Source organism: Aegilops tauschii, chromosome 5, assembly GCF_002575655.3.
Source record: "Aegilops tauschii subsp. strangulata cultivar AL8/78 chromosome 5, Aet v6.0, whole genome shotgun sequence".
NCBI classification, from domain to species: domain Eukaryota; kingdom Viridiplantae; phylum Streptophyta; class Magnoliopsida; order Poales; family Poaceae; genus Aegilops; species Aegilops tauschii.
Window position 1 is genome coordinate 472,072,641 of NC_053039.3, and position 16,969 is coordinate 472,089,609.

A 16,969-nucleotide genomic window follows, 5' to 3' on the forward strand; every position below is an offset into this window, starting at 1 on the left:
ATACAATTTTTTTGACCAATTACTCACAAAATGTTAATCTTGTATTTTAAAAATATTAATCTAGCATTTAAAAATATAAAAAATGTGTATTAGAAAAATGTTGATCATGTATTTAGAAATGTTAAATTTGCATTGGTAAAATGTTAAACATGTTGTTGACATATACAAAAAATGTAGAATGAAAACCAAAAGAATCAACGAAAATCAAAACGAAAAGAAGCAAAATAAACTAAAGAACAATAAACAAAATCCTGAAGAAAAATGAAGAAAAGGAAAGAAATAAAAATAGGCAGTGAAAACTAAAAAAGAAACAAAGAAAAATAACAACAAAAAAAGAAAGAAGAAAAAACAGTAAAACCAAACAATAGAACAAAGATAAAAAAGTGAAAGAAAACAGAAAAAAAAAAGAAGAAAACCCGGCTCTCAAGTATGTGGCAACCCTACTATTTATTAAGAGGAGGACATGGACGCTGAGAGCAGAGCTCAATCCCACTCCTTTTATTCAGTGCGAGAGCAACTAATTAAGAGTACTCTTTTGGGAGCCCTTCCAAAGGGTCACTTGAAGTGGACAGACGTCGCCATGTGTCGCGCTCTGGATGCTAGAGCTTCTTTCGGAATTTATTTATTTTGTTTTCTAAACGAGCTTTTAGCTTTTAGATAAAAAAATGGTTTTTTGGCTTCTTAATTTTTCACTGTTTTTTCTCAGCTTTTGGATAAAAAATTCAATCTTTTTGTGTGTGAAAAAATATGTTTTCTTTTTCCCGCTTCCGCGAGAGACATAAATTGACTTGTCGTGAAGGTACAGATTTTCTTACGCGTTTTTTTTCATTCCACAAGAGGCACAATTACTTCTCTTGGAGGCACGGGTTTGCTCTTGCGAGACGCACGGTCGTGCCTCTCGAAAAGAGAAAAACGTGCTTCCGATTCGGTTTTCTTCATCCCTTTTTTTGTGATTTTTTTTCATCGAAACCTATCAACATAGGATCTAATTTTAAAGATCACGACACGAAGAATCCAACGGTGAAGACAGTTTGAGACTTCGACGCGCGGTTTGAGAAGAAACATTTTGAATAAATGAATCTATGAAAAAAATTGAAAAACTCTCAGATTGCGACAAATGACGCACATGCAGTGTGACACTTGTCACAAGATCAGAAAATGGAAGTGACCTTTTCAAAGAGTACTCTTTAATTAGTGATTTCGACTCAGTGCAGCCTAGTTTTGGGCCTGGAGACTAGTTTGTGATTGATGTTCTCTTTTCCAATCCATCGACAGGGCATAGTTTTGCCGCGAATCCTATTTAGTGCATCACGTCTGGTTAAAGGCATATTTGTACCCAACGCAAAGGGAGGTTTTCACTACGTGACTAATGGCAAGGTCCATTTCTAGTCTATTCCCTTTGACCTTTTAGAACATTCTAGGAGGTTCCCTCCTGTTCTTACAGGCCAGTTTTGTTTCAGTTTTCCCCTGCTACCTTTTTTCCTTTTTTTTTCTTTGTTCCATTATTTCCTTTTCCCTTCCCATTTTTTTCGTTTTCTTCTTTTTTTATTTTCTTAAATTTCTCATGAACTTATCCTTTTTTTGAAATTTATGAACTTTTTGAAAATCATGAATATTTTTTAATTTACGAACATTTCCAAATCCATGAATGTTTTTCAAACTCTTGAACATTTTTAAATCATATAATTTTTTCAAATCCATATTTTTTTTAATCTTTGAATATTTTTCAAATTCATGAACATTTTTTCAATTCTTGAACTTTTATTTAACCCGTGAACATTTTTCAAATCCATCAGGTACATGTGCGACCATCGCTGCTGCATAAGCATTCCTCTACATCAAGCCATCATCCATATGATAATAATAATTTTATTATTGTCTCTAGGGCATATTTTCAACACATGCCACTACGCGGGCACAGTCTGAGACGCCATAGAGTGGGCGCTCACTGATGCCCATGCTGTCACGCGAGCAACAGTCTCGCTGCCACCTGATGGCTCCAAGCCGCCTCGTAGCCACAAATCTAGCCGTGGAAGGACCAACTGCGTCGTTGAGGCCGAGAGACGCCCATTGCCCGGCTACCCAAGGAATCACCACAGCACAAGTACCACTGAGAGATCTCGGGGTCGCCGCCCCGGCACCCTAGCTCCACCGCCAACACCATGCCGTTCGTGTCTGCTACGCTATAACAATAGGAGCGCTCCCAGTCAGAAGAGATGTCGAGTGAGGGAGCAACCCCTCTGCCGTCGTCGAGCGAGCGAGCTTCGCTTGCCGGTGTCCCTCGGTGGCAGTTAGGGTTTCAGCCCGAGCCCCCCCATGAGAGTGACACAGATGACGTGTACGTTTTGTGTCCCGCTTGATGCCATCGGATTTACATGGAGAGTTAAAACAGTTTAAAGCTTTATTGAATTTGTAAAAACAAATGTTGATGACTCATTATTTGTATCGTAGTGCAGGCATGCTCTTGGAATATAGCGCGTACATCCACCTGTAGTGGTGCCCTACAATAATATTATTACACGTACAAGTGCTCACAATAGTATAGGATCATTTTCCATATGCGTCTCTACATGGCCAGAAACCATTCTTCCCCGGGAAAAAGATCTTGACGTGGGGCGAGGGAGGCTCTACCACCAGCCTGGCCGAGCAGGGCCGGCCGGCCGGTGGCTTGGCCACTGGTACCTAGAAAATTTCATACAAGAACAAGTAGTCACCAATGGACCTTTGCTTTCCCTAACACCATTTGTCTTTGTTTAAGCAAAACCCCAGGGCCTGTAGGCCCGATTACAGGGACGCTGATGAGACGCGCAGCATAACAATATATATGATCGCCAGCAAGAAAACAAGGCGCCCGATTGGCTCAATCTTTCCGGTCCGTATCTTTGTCCTTTAAGCACGGTCTAATTTAGTGTTTACAGTAGCGAACAACGGCGAAGGGCTCCATTGACAAATTCGCCGGATCGCCCTACCCCACGAGATATTTATCGCTGTTGTTCCTCAGATGATACGGACCACACATTGTGCGATTCGCAGCGTGGGTCGATGGTGACTGCCAACCATGAATTGTCAAGATTTGCTCCCGGAGATTTTTGTTTCTGATTCCTCCGAGTGGCCTATGCGAATTTTCAATACTAATTTAGGGCTTGTCCATGAACAGCACTGTTGACACTTTGAATTACTGCTAAATACGGAGTACTCATCAGCCGAGGCCATTTCCCCGGCAGAACGCCGTGAGCGGAAGTGTGCCATGGTTAACTGTTCAAGTTCAATTGCATGCACTGCTCGACGAAGTTAGTGGGGCTGTTTCTGAAGGCATGCATCATCACCCTACGTCAGCCCTCAACAGCTTTGGAATAAAAAATCTGAGCGTGGAATTAATAGATCTCGGATCTAGACCTCCAGCAGGTCAATTCTGTGCTTGAACCACAACATCATCAAATGTTAAACACCGCCATCAACCGAACCTTGACAGCGAAATGCGGATCTAAAGCTTGGCTCTCATTTCACGCGAGATCACTATCTGTGGAATGGATGGCCTACGCAAACGTGTGGTTAATTTATGCCTAATCATGTGGGGTTCTTCTGCTGCTTACTTGTCACAGTCTGATCATTATATTTAAGCTAGAGATAGCTGCATTGCACCGCTTTGTTCGATTGTATGTTAGCGGGTTGTTTAGTCCGCGCGGTGTTTGCCATACAGACATTTATACTGCACAAATATGCGTAACTATGCTCCAAACTATTGATGTCTACTTCAATTATCTATCATGGGACTAAGAGCATCTTCAACGTTAGAGCAACGCCAATAGCTCCAAATAACTACCATTACAGAAAGTTGAGGCAAAAAAAAAAGCCTCCAATAGCTCCCGTAAACCCCTTTCTTTACATGATCCCGTATAATTGCCAAAAACTCCCCTCCGTAAAATTTTGGCGGGCACTCGAGGATTATGCTTCACTAACCTGGTCCTTACTCACTCATATGGACTCCAGGGAGCCTTTGGTTACTGGGTGCACCCAGTGGGAGATGGTAGCACGGGCTATATTCAACCGGTTCGGATGGCGGTCGCATAATAGGATTGGAGTCTAGGGAGCTTATCCTTTATTTTGCCTTACCGGTTGTGATTTTGAGCATGTACTTCTTTTTCTTTGTTTTGCTCCGCTAGCGAGCTGTAATACCTTTATGACTTTGTGATACTTTGAGACTTTTTAATAAGATGGCTGCATGCAACATTATGATGCAGAGACTGGGGGTACGCCTCCATTTCCAAAAAAAAACCTGCTAGTGCTTATTATCGGACAGGGACAACAGAATTTATACTAGAAGTAGAAGAGTTACACAAAGTTCGTGGAAGGATCACAAAGGCTTATGCACTAAGAACGGCCAAGCCTTTTTGGGTTGTATCTTAGAAGACATGGAAAGGGATATTTTTAGGTCAGCAGACGAAGCCAAAAACTTCACGAATGGAACGCCAGGCCGCTGCCACGCCATCAGAATGCCGTGCCTCCGCCGCCGCTGGTCGCGCCGCTGCAAGCTCGCATCGTTATGCTGCCGCGCCACCCTGCCACCAACAGCTCATCGTCGCACCTCCCCGCGCCGCAACATGCTGTCGCCCGTGACACTAACTTGCGGCCCTAGGCTTGTTTAGTGGGAAGTAGAAAAAAAATAAGGAGATGATGTTTACTGGAATGGAGAAAAGACCTCGCCGGACAACTTCCCCTAGATTATACAAACTTTTCGTAAAACCCCTTTTACAGGAAGGTTTTAGGGAGCTATTGGAGTTACTCTTATCTCCTAAAATGGACACACTATCCATCCACAGGCCGTGTCTGGACGCATCCGCGGACACGATATCGGAGTCGGCCATCCCACCCTGTCTCCCAAATGCATGTCTGCCTCTATTATCCTAAAAGAATTAACTTAAAATATAGCAATGCCCTGCTGCCAAATCAACCTTCCATAATTGCCTTCAACCATTTGTGCTATTGTCTTCCACCATTTGAGCTATTGCCTCCCGCCAAATAACAATAGTAGTGGAGTAAAAATAGCTAACAGAAATCAACCTTCCACCAGCATAGCTATTGCCTTTCGCCAAATAGCTAACACAACTACATGATTATTGATTTAGTGTTCTCCTTCCACCAAATAGCAGTTGTCTTCCACCAAATAGCAGCGGACGTGGATACGTGGTAGCTTTTGGCGCGTCCGGATTCCCGCAAACGTCCCACGGGTTTGCTTCCGGTTTACGAGAAAGCGGACACGTCCTTAGACAAATATGGGTCCGTGTCGGATGGCCCAGTTCGGAAGTTTGCGGGCTATTTGAGGGTTCGCGTTGGAGAAGCCCTAACCATATCTTTTGAGTGTCGTAATCTTTAAGCATGAGCCTACCTAGCTATGATAATTGTGCATGCAAATTCATTGTCGCACATAAACATATGATCAACATAAATTAGTTAGTTAAGACTAATCCATTGGATCATTTAATAAATAAAAAGTTTTGTATATTAATCATCCTTTGTGAGTGCTCTTTGTGCTGCACTCATGTGTGTTTCTACAGCAGGGTCTATAGCTTTGTCGGAACAAACAAGATTACAAAGTTTTAGAAAAAAGAAAGATTTGGCTGAAAGTAAGCAAAAAAAAGATGGGAGTGGTAGTGTTTCATGGGTGAGAAAAACAAATTTGAGGTGACATGTGGTGTTTAATTTTTTTACACATGCCAAGTTGAACCTTTTTGCCTAAACTTTGCAGGTAGCATTTGGATGTAACTATGAATACGTAAAAAATTGGGATTTTTTTGCCAATTTAAAAATCATTTTTCACGTGCAGGAGCACGTGCTCCCGGGAGCCAAATTGGATTTCCAGAGTAGGAGCATCGATCAATCATTGGGCAACATGAGCTCTCGTGGAAAGGCTTTCAAGCCATCACATTCCTTTGAGACTGCCTTGAGTCTTTTGTGGAGCTTCGTCGGAAAATATCTTGTTTGTTGTCCTTCTGCAAACCTACCTAGTAGCGACCAGCAAACAGAATGGATGTGAATAGTTCTAATAACACAACACTCTTTTAGGGCCTTTAAATTGTTAAATGAGATGTCACATATGTGTGACATACTTGTTGGAATAGTTAAAAGGTTAAAATCAAAATATATTGTTTTATTTTCGTCCCCTAACTCCTCTTCCCAGTTTACTTCTTGCAATGAGTATAAGCAGATCCCTTGCTTTTGTTCCAAAAATGCATTGTATTTTTTTTGCCAAAAAACATCCAATCTATTCATAAACTGTCAAAGTAGTACAAAGAACACCAAAAGTAAAAAAGAAATACATCCAGGTTCTTAGACCACCTAGCGAAGACTACAAGCACTGGATCAAGTCGAAGGCGCGCCACCGTCATTGCCCCTCCATCATCGGAGCCGGGCAAACCTTGTTGTAGTAGACAGTCGGGAAGTCGTCGTGCTAAGTCCCTAGAGGACCAGCGCACCAGAACAGCAACTGCCCCCGATGCATAGAAGCGTAGATCGGAAGGATCCAACCTGTAAACACATGAACGTAGACGAACGAAGACCAGATTCACCAAAGACAAACGCCGACCAAATCCCGCGAGATTCGTCGGAGACAAATCTCCACATACCTTCCGATGATGCTAGAAGCACCACCAGGACGGGGGCTAGGCAGGGAGAACCTTATTCCATCTTCAGGAAGCCGTCGTCGCCTCGCTTTCCTGAGCAGTACATAAACCTTATGAAAACTCAAAGAATCGCCTGAAACAGGGCCCTCCCACCGGCAAAGACCGTATCCACCACATCTCTATGGCCCTAAGGCCACAGGACACGAGGAAGGCCGGTGGCGGGAGGCAGTAGAAACCCTAGCGATGGCTAAAAAGGGACACTGTATTGTCCCTCTTAACTTTTAAGAGGTAAGAGGAGAATTTAATCCTAGCCACTGATTTATCAAGGGCATACATCTCATATAAATATGGTAAGTATATCAGACTTGACAGGAAATATTGTTGACAGATTTGTTGTTCACTCCTTGCAATTTCCAAATATATCACGCATGTTGAGGAACAAAAGTCATTATAGAATATACCAAAGGATATGCCTATTTTCGAATGTGAAAGGTTGTACAAACTATATTTATGTAACGCGACATCAGAAATGGAGAATGAGCTTCACATCCTATTATGTTCACATTAAATAAACTTAGGGCCAGTTCCTTTGCTAGCTTCTAGAGTAAGCTGGAATAAGCTACCCCCTACCCGGCTTATTGCAGAAGCCCAACCAAATTTATTTTTGTAGAAGCCTACTAATTAAGACCCGACTAGCAGGCTTCTACAAATATATTTTTTGTTGGGCTTCTAGAATAACCTGGGTAGGGGCAGTTTATTCTAGAAGCCCAAAATGCCACCAAAAGAACTGGCCCTTAATTAGTTCATGCATAAACTTACACAAAATTAATAGAAACATTGGATTTGTTAATTTTACCCACCTTTACACAAAACAAATATCAGGTTAAATTTCTCTAACCCCCTTTACTACCGGCGCAGGTGACAGTGGAGGGGCCCAAATCCCTGGTCTCCCCGGTGTCTTAGCTGACTCTAGGAGCTTGTCGTTGTGGAAGGAGAGTGGCTGCGGGTCACGGGAAAAGCAATGGCGACCGTCGATCCCGTTCAATGCTTGAGGTAGCAGGTATTCTATGGATCACACGCCGTTGTTCTCCTTGTGTCTCCGTCCATCCACCACCTCTCCCTCCGGATGCGAGTCTAGGGATAAGTTTTCTTCTTGAGTTCATGTTCATCACATGGCTCCTTTGCAAAAGTTGACTATTTCATGATTGCTTTAAGGATCTTTTGTTGGTTGCACCAGTTCTGAAATTTGAGATTTCTATTCCATGTATGTAACATCTGTAAGTTTTGTATGTTGAGGTTTCTACATCCTGATTCAAATCTAATAAAAATCTAAATTTTAGGATTATCTTATGCTCTTCAAAGTTTCTTGACATGTATGTTGTACAGTGGGGGTGAAAGTTCTTAACCATACATTATAATGTAAGAAATAATCATTATCAAGTGGAACCAAACAACATAAAGGAAAAAACTGTTAGTTTCAATTCCTTTACTGCTTGATTTTCTTTTACCGTTCTTGTTAACATTAGGGGAAACACCCTCAAGCCCCCCACCCCACCCCACCCCCACCCCGATAAACCAGAAAACACATATATCCTTCACATGTTTATAAGTTAAACCTATTGTCCACATCCACACCATGTTGAAGCAGTTTTCTTGGACGTGGTGATGAAGGTGAAGTACGATGACAAGGTTCGGGCCTATATGATGAGTAATCCAGTTCGAGCATTGCTCCAGAAAGCGCCCATACGATATATGAAGATAAAGTGTTTTTTCATGAAAATGCTCTAGCACTGAAGGTTCGCCGCGTTTTTAAGCTTGGTAGCTTGAAATTTGTCCTTATCTGTCTTCCGCTCTATGTGACATATGGGAGGCTCATGTCTTTGCTTAGAAGGTTTTAGAAGATAACTGTGTCTTGAGGATGCAATGACCCGGAGTGATCACAGTGTAGTGTTATTACTATTAATAATTTAGGACAAACATACAACTTTTCTCTTATATTTGGCATTGCTATGTACTGTTCTTGCCCGCAAAATATATGGTTAAGCGACAATCCTAAATTGCAGTTGCTTCATAAAAAAAGTCAAACCTATTTTCACAACCCACTCCCATTTTTCCCAGAAGAGAGCTTCCAGGTCCAACACCCTTAAGCCCACCGTTACAAGTCTACCTTTTTTTAGAGAGAGAGAGAAAGCAAGTCTACTAATTTTTAGCAAAGTCACAAAATGGAAAGCTACATCTATAATTAAGTAGCACGCTATAAGCATTGCTCGTGAAATGATATTACTGGGTGCATGCTCATGCTGGAACTCGGTATCCCTGAAGTATTTTGTTGTGTAATGGCGTTAATCCTCTGTGATGTGCCTAGTGGGGTTAGATGGGCATTAGGTGAACACATGCATATCAGTTGATTAGCTAGTCCTAGTGCGTGATCTTTTGGTAGTGTAGTGACTAATGTAACGTGATAAAGATACACGTATGCTACTTTGCTAGCCTTGTTTATTCCCCGGTTCCTTCTTTCCGTAGTGCAATTGCTTGCTCTGCATATTTAATTCTCCCCTTGTAATAGTAAGACAAAGATGTAATATATGTTTTCTCGAAAGTAGATCGATACGGCAGAAAAGTAGCGGATTTCAGCATATTTTAGAAGCACATTGTGTACGTTGCATTTTTCTAGAGTCTGTACAACTTACAGATCACTACTGCCCTGGAAAGTTCTTCGTGGAAATATTCGTGAAGGCGAAAACTCCTTCAGAGGAACTCTCGGAAGTGTTCTATTGAAATCACACGTTGTTGTCCTCAAGCTCCGATATTTTGGGCGCTCGAGCTAGTTTAGCAAACATATAGTATAATAAAGAAGTACATTATTTTCTCTCAGAAAGAAAAACAAGTACATTATTTTGGTGGTTAGCTGCTGGGAATATTCTCATCATTTTTCTACGTGGAGCGGTTCAGTATGTACGCATAACATAATGCTGGGAAAAAAAAAGTTGCTCCCTGTACTGTTTACAGAAGACCCACAAGGAAAATGTTCTTTTGCTCATGAGATCAGATGCATCCGTGATGAACAGTGAAATAAATAAATCAATCAATCAATCAAAAAATTGAATTTTTCGGGCAACAAGTATTGACAAATAGTCTACACATATGTGTAATTTTTTTGTGAAGAAAAACATTGCTAAATATTCTGGGCAACAAAAAACAAAATCAACGCTCTAAAATGCTTTCAGAAAGTCTTTTTGGAGCATGTTTTTTTTTCCTCAGAGCATTTAGAATTTTTTTCTTCACGGAAATTTGTGCCTATGTCGACAATTCGTCAATATTTGTTACCAAAGCGCTAGGGTTTCTCGTGCCTCCCGTCGGCACCGCCATCGGTCTATCTCGTCTTTTATGGTCATAGAGCCATGGAAGTGCAGTGCATCCCGACCCTTGCAGAGGGGAGTGCTCCGTTTTCAGATGGTTTTTCAGGTTTTGCTACGGTTTGTGTCCTACTCAGAGAGGCGAGGCGGCGGCAGTTCTCTGAAGATGGAATAAGGTCCTCCCGCCTAACCCCGTCCCGATGGTGTTTTAGCATTGTTGGAGGGTGTGTGGAGGTTTGTTTCCGGCGGATCTCGTGGGATCCGGTCGGCGTTTGTCTTCGATGGATCCACATGAATCCAATCTTCGTTCGTGTGTGTTCATGTGTCTACAGGTTGGATCCTTCTGATCTACGCATCTATTCATCAACGGCGGTTGTTGTCCTGGTGCGCTGATCCTATGGGGCCTTAGTACGACGAGCCTTCGGCTCGATACAGTGCTTGTTGTCGTCGCTAGGTGGACTACAGATCTGGATGTTTTTTTACTTCTGGTGTTCTTTGTAATACCTTGACAGTTGATGGCAAGTTTTCCTCGCAAAAAAAAATGTTTGTTGCCAAAAAGTCAGATTATATATACATTTTTTACTTTTTTGAATTTCACAATTCATGAAGAAGCATTTGAGCTCGCGAACAAAAACTCCATGTCCCCTGCTCTCCTCTTTCAAGAGTCGCGGTTTCAAGTTGTACACACACGTGCAGTTCTATCGACCACATGTAAATTTCCCTAAAAGAACCACATGTAAATTGATCTTGAACCAATATTATATTAAAAAAGTGTATTTATGTGTTATTATCCAGAGTATTACGTTTTTCTTTTCCGAAGTAGTAACCTACTGTACATGACATGGCACTATAGAGCACACGGTGTGACTGTGACACGTACGAAAGAAAGTTAGACGAGTAGCCAGTAGGCATCACCCTGCACGTCAGGCCAAGCCAACGCACAAGGGGGAACTAGCCGCTTCTGCTCGATGGCAATGGCGGCCTCTCCATTCGCTGCACCTGCTTTCGAAACTGACGGTGACACTGATGAAGCTACCAGCTGCCTGCCTGATCAAACAACTAAAGCAATTTCATTCACGCATTGACTTAGTCCATATGCGTGTGCCGCATCTCCCATGTGCCGAATTGCCAGTATGATAAGTGAATGATAGTACGGTATAGTACTCATCTTACTGTCCTAGCCAATCAACGTGGCATGTTTGAGCAAAGCAAGTAGACGTGGGAACCTAAATTGTGCACGAGGAGAGATAGAAAGCAGCCATACTCCAAACCGTCGTTACCAAGCGACCAAGCCGCACAGCACAACCTACCAATTATCTTCGAACTGGCCATCTTTGGGTTCTTCGTCATAGGAGTCCTCTTTCTTCTTCTTTCTTCTGCCGATATGTAGACATGCGGACAAATACCCCGTCTTCTTCTTTCTTCGAACTGATCACTCATATGTGTCTTCTTTCTTCTTCTTTTAGCGAGGGAGCCAATATGTTTTTCCGACAAAAGGTAATATGCTATTATTAAAATGATATCAATTACCCCGTCCTCTGCAACAACACAACATCGATCGCGGCCTAGTTGAGACATTCACGAAGAAGAAGAAGAAGAAGAAGAAGAAGAAGAAGAAGAAGAAACAAATAAAGCCGACACAACCAACGACTTGTAACAGCCCAGCAACAACGTCATCCACCATCCTTGACAACAATCGACTTACGAGAAAGGTTATCCAAAAATAGTTGTCGTTGCAGGATCCAACCACTACAGGTCAGATCTTGGGTTTTCATCCCGGATATCACGTTTGATCACACTCCAAAACCAGTGCCTCCAACAAGGACACGACATGTAAGACACCCCCACTGCTAGGTGCAACCATCGAAGGTCGGATCTAGGGTTTTCACCCCAGAGTTCAAGAATCAGTGCTCAAAGAGCACCACCGAACCGAAAACACAATGTGTTGTCACCACCCTCTGCTGAAGGAAACGAAGTTACGCAAATGGAAAGGCATCCAAACACACCATGGTAACGGGGAATTGAGATCCATAGGCTCCATGGAATTCATGCCCGGAGGTAGTTGGTCACGTGCATATTTTTGAAGCATATATCATCAGGCGATCAAATTTATGTGTGCGAACCACCGAATTGTCATAGAATGGGAGAGCAGAACGTCGTCGGGGTCCATCTTAGGCGCATGTGCTCTAGAAATTCCATGGTAGAGCCGCCGCCAACAACTCTCTAGCCGCCACAAGCCATAGCAGCACCACCCCCAACCCGCAAATACATGTCTTTGCATCACCGTAGTCGCTATCGCTGCCACCACCGACCAGCCCCTGAGTCACCATTGTCAAATCTGGGCATCGGAAACCCATCACCGGACGTGGCTACCCATGCAGACCGCCTTAATGCACGCAACACAGAGGCACAACCACCACCTAGGGCACCCCGGGTCGCCTCCCAACATAAAAACTCCATCAACTGCGACATATCATTCAGTATCGCTACATCGCACGGTCAGAGGGCTCCCCACACGAGAAGGCACCCCCATCACCACCGTTGATCAAGCAGGCTTTGTTCGCCGGCGTCCTCTAGTGACAGCGGAGGAATTACCGAGAGGGGACGACGATACGGTGGCTGCTAGGGTTTTGTTCGAGCCGCCTCCCCATGGCAACCCGTGCGTTGGATTGGATTCTTTTGCCTAATACCATCGTGAGCTAATATGTGTGTTCGGACATTGTCTTATTGAAGATCTATGTAGATTGAGGTCAAAATGAATTTCTAGGCATGTAGCCAACTTATATATGTGCATGATCCCACCTAATTTAGACTTTCACAAGAGAGGAGATTAATTTTCATTCTCCTATTCAACAACGATAAGTCATAAATGTAATGAGAATGTTTTACATGTCAATTTATCACCATTATAAATAATATTTTATATTTTTTAGACTAACCTACTGATGAATAACTAGATGAGCGGATTTGCATGTTTAATGTGGGTGATCCCTCGCACTTTCATACACAGAAAAAATTGGAGAGAAAAATCAAACAAGTATAACTTCCTGGATCACGAAGGCACGCAAAAAGAATCCCTCGAAAGTTAGAACCAATCTTGAGGGAGAATCATGTCCTCCAACCACCATGGCCAACCAAAACAAAGGAAACCCGTCTCCTTTCTAGGAAGAAAGCCAATGAAAATGAAGAAGGAGGGCCTTTCCCCTCTATACCAACAGCGCCAGAATGTCACTGAGGGGCACCAACATCACCTTCATTTCCACCACCATCTCCTTCTTTTGTCCAACGGTGTATCTCTCTTCGAACCTCTGTAAAATGTTCGTTACAAAAACACTAAAAATTTTGACGTCGGATTTTTAGGCATTGCAGATCTGACGTTTTTCATGGCAATTTATATTGGCGCAATGATGGCAAATTTAGTTTGCAAGCACGACAATTTTCTGGAAAAAAATGAAGTAAGGTGGATTTGCCATGCTCGCCAACTAAACATTCCATCCTCAAAGAACATAATTTGCCATGAAAAACGTTCAATTTGCCATGGTAAACAATCTGACATTAGATTTGTAGTGCAGTCCTTTCCTTATCCCGTGTAGCATTGGTGATCAGATTTGATTGGTATGAATTGTGTGTTCTGACATAGTTTTCAGCAAGGTATTTTCTGCAAGCACTGAAATTGTCGGAAACATATTGTTTGATAGTAAAGTAATTTGTAACGAGCAACAAGTAGCAATAGTAACAAAGGTGCAGCAAGGTAGCCCAATCATTTTTATAGCAAAGGACATGCCAGAACTTTCTCTTATATCAAGTAAAGCATTCTTGAGGACACATGGGAATTCATCTAGTCACTTTCATCATGTTTGTTTGATTCGCGTTCGTCACTTTGATAATTTGATATGTGGGTGGAACGCTTCTTGGGTGCTATTCTTACTTGAACAAACCTCCCACTTATGATTAACCTCTCTCGCAAGCATCCGCAACTACGAAATAAGAATTAAGATAAATCTAACCATAGCACGAATCATATGGATCCAAATCAGCCCCTTACGGAATAGCGCATAAACTAGGTTTTAAGGTTCTGTCACTCTAGCAACCCATCATCTAATTACTACTCCACAATGCATTCTGTTAGGCCCAAAGATGATGAAGTTTCATGTAGTCGACGTTCACATAACACCACTAAGGGAATCACAACATACATATCATCAAAATATCGAACTAATACCAAATTCACATGATTACTTATAACCAGACTTCTCCCATGTCCTCGAGAACAAAAGTAACTACTCACAAATCATATTCATGTTCAAGATCAGAGGGGTATTGATTATCATTAAGGATCTGAACATATAATCTTCCACCAAATAAACCAACTAGTATCAACTACAAGATGTAATGAACACTATTAGTAACCCACAGATACCAATCTGAGGTTTTGAGACAAAGATTGAATACAAGACATGAACTGGGATTTGAGATGAGATGGTGCTGGTGAAGATGTTGATGAAGATTGGTCCTCCCACGATGAGAGGATCGTTGGTGATGACGATGGCTTCGATTTCCCCCTCCCGGAGGGAAGTTTCCTCGGCGGAATCGCTCCGCCGGAGAGCAAAAGTGCTACTGCCTAGGTTCCACCTCGAGACGGCGGCGCCTCGTCCCCAAACCGTTCTTCTAATTTTTTTTCCTAGGTCTAGTGACACCATATAGGAGAAGATAGGCCGCGTAGGCCTGCCAGGGGCGCCATAAGCTCGGGGGGTGCGCCCCTAGGCTTGTCGCTGCCTAGTGAGTCCTCTTCTGATATTTCTTTCTCCAGTATTTTTTATATATTCCAAAATAAATCTTCGTCAATTTTCAGGTTGTTTGGAGTTGTGGAGAATAGGTGTCTGAGATATAGCCCTTTCTGGTCTAGATTCCAGCTGCCAACAATCTTCCTCTTCATGTGAATCTTGCAAAATAAGAGAGAAAAGGCATAAGAATTGTATCATAAAGTGAAATAACAATCCATAATGCAATAAATATCGATAGGAAAACATGATGCAAAATGGACGTATCAAACACCTGGGTGTTAGAAATATATTATGAGGAATTGATGAAGGGAGGTCGGAGTGAAACAATATTGTTCCTCGAGTTTGTGAATTGTAGCATGAGGGATATATAGGACCCGTAGAACTTAAAGTTATGGTTGGTTTTTTGGTGTTTCGTTTATAATTTCCAATTGCTAGGTGGGTTGGAATTGTAATGCTCATTTATAAGTGGCATGCGATTCAATGGTTTTGAAGCATGATGAGCATTATTCTCGCTCCTATCTATTTGCAACAAGTATGTGTATCGATTTTATTCTCGTGGCTAATTGCCTAGGGAAATTTTATCATCTTCTTCACAATATCACACACATGTTGTCTTTATTGAATCACAATATCCTATCAAACTTATAAAAACACATATCTACTTAAATGCTTAGTAAAATAAACACTAAATGTGCTTGAAAGTTTGTATCAGTAGCAGATAGAGCTTGGGAGGATAGGAAGCATGTGTATTTGTTGCTTTGGGGCTCGGAACTCATTATTTTCACATCCATATTGGTAATAACTACAATTATCACTGCACTTTAGGATAATCATGCTCTTTCTTACTAACGTTGACGGTGGGATAGCATTAAGTTAAATATTCTTGTTTGCATTTGTTTGCTTTGCTATTAGCAAATTTGTATCCATCTTTTTTTTCTTAATAACATACCACAAAATAATAGGTCTCTTTTCTATAGGTTGTTGACGGGTTACTTTAATAAGGGTGATACTGATACTTATGATATCTCTCTTGGTACTAATAGTTGGCATGAAGAAAAGAATGTTTACGATAGTGAAGAACCAATGAAGCAAGCTGATGGAGAAGGGAGGAGCTACTTCTGCCTACATTTCAATGATGGTGGTAACTCCCTAACTCGAAATGACGTTCTCATTTTTTTATATGTTGCTATAATGATGAATTTTAAAATAAACCTTTTGAGAGTTTAAGCAAAGATGAAACAAAAATGAACTGTGACCATATTATGCTTGGTTACCCTCCATGTAAAACAACCATTGCCAGCTTATGAGATTTCCTTTGTGAGAGTGTAGATAAAGATGAAACAAAAATAAATTGTGATCTTATCATGCTTGGCTACACTTCATGTAGAACAATTATTTCTAACCTATGGAAGAATGAAACTGATATTAATGGAATATAAGATCCAATTAATGCTGGTGCCCGTAGGGTGAAACCCTATCGCTTGCCACGAAGGACTCTGGTCTGAACCTCTCATTTATCTGGTGAGGAATGTACCTCTACTCGAGAAACGGGCGAGGACACAAATTAAAATGATAGAATTTCGTGATATTTTTTTAGAGTCAGAGGCACATCAATTTTTGAGCTTATCCCCGCCGTGCTTCTCATTTTCCCAATATCATCTTGAGACCAATGGCAGTATTTTTTAGTGAAAGAACATCATGAAACCATGGGTGTTGACGGTGGGATTTCCATGCGTCCAAATCGTGTAGTTAATAATGCCAACTACAAAATAAGAGAAAAAGGGAAACGCGAAATTCGCATGGTCGGAAACGAGGAGCTGCGTCCATCTATCTCAGGTGGCTGGATAGAGCCACGCCAGAGATGTTCCAATCGTGAAGGTTCCGGCTGCCGCAGGCGACGGGAACACGGCCGCTGTTGACCTCTGGTGTACGCCAGACGGCTAGCCAGTGCACCGCGCTGGAGCGCGACTGGAACCAGCCGCGCGGCCACACGGCGGTAGATCTCCCCTAGCCGTCCCCTTTCGCGGAAAAGTTTGCCTCACCTCAGCGTGGATCTCCTGATATTTCTGCGCCCCTTCCTCTCCGCGTCCACTGGGGTCTAGGTGGGCAAGTAACAAAGCGATACAACAGCACAGCAAAGCCCAGCTTCGCGGTGCATGGGGATGATTCCCTCCTACGCTCTGGGACCCAGCCCCACCAGCTATAGCTG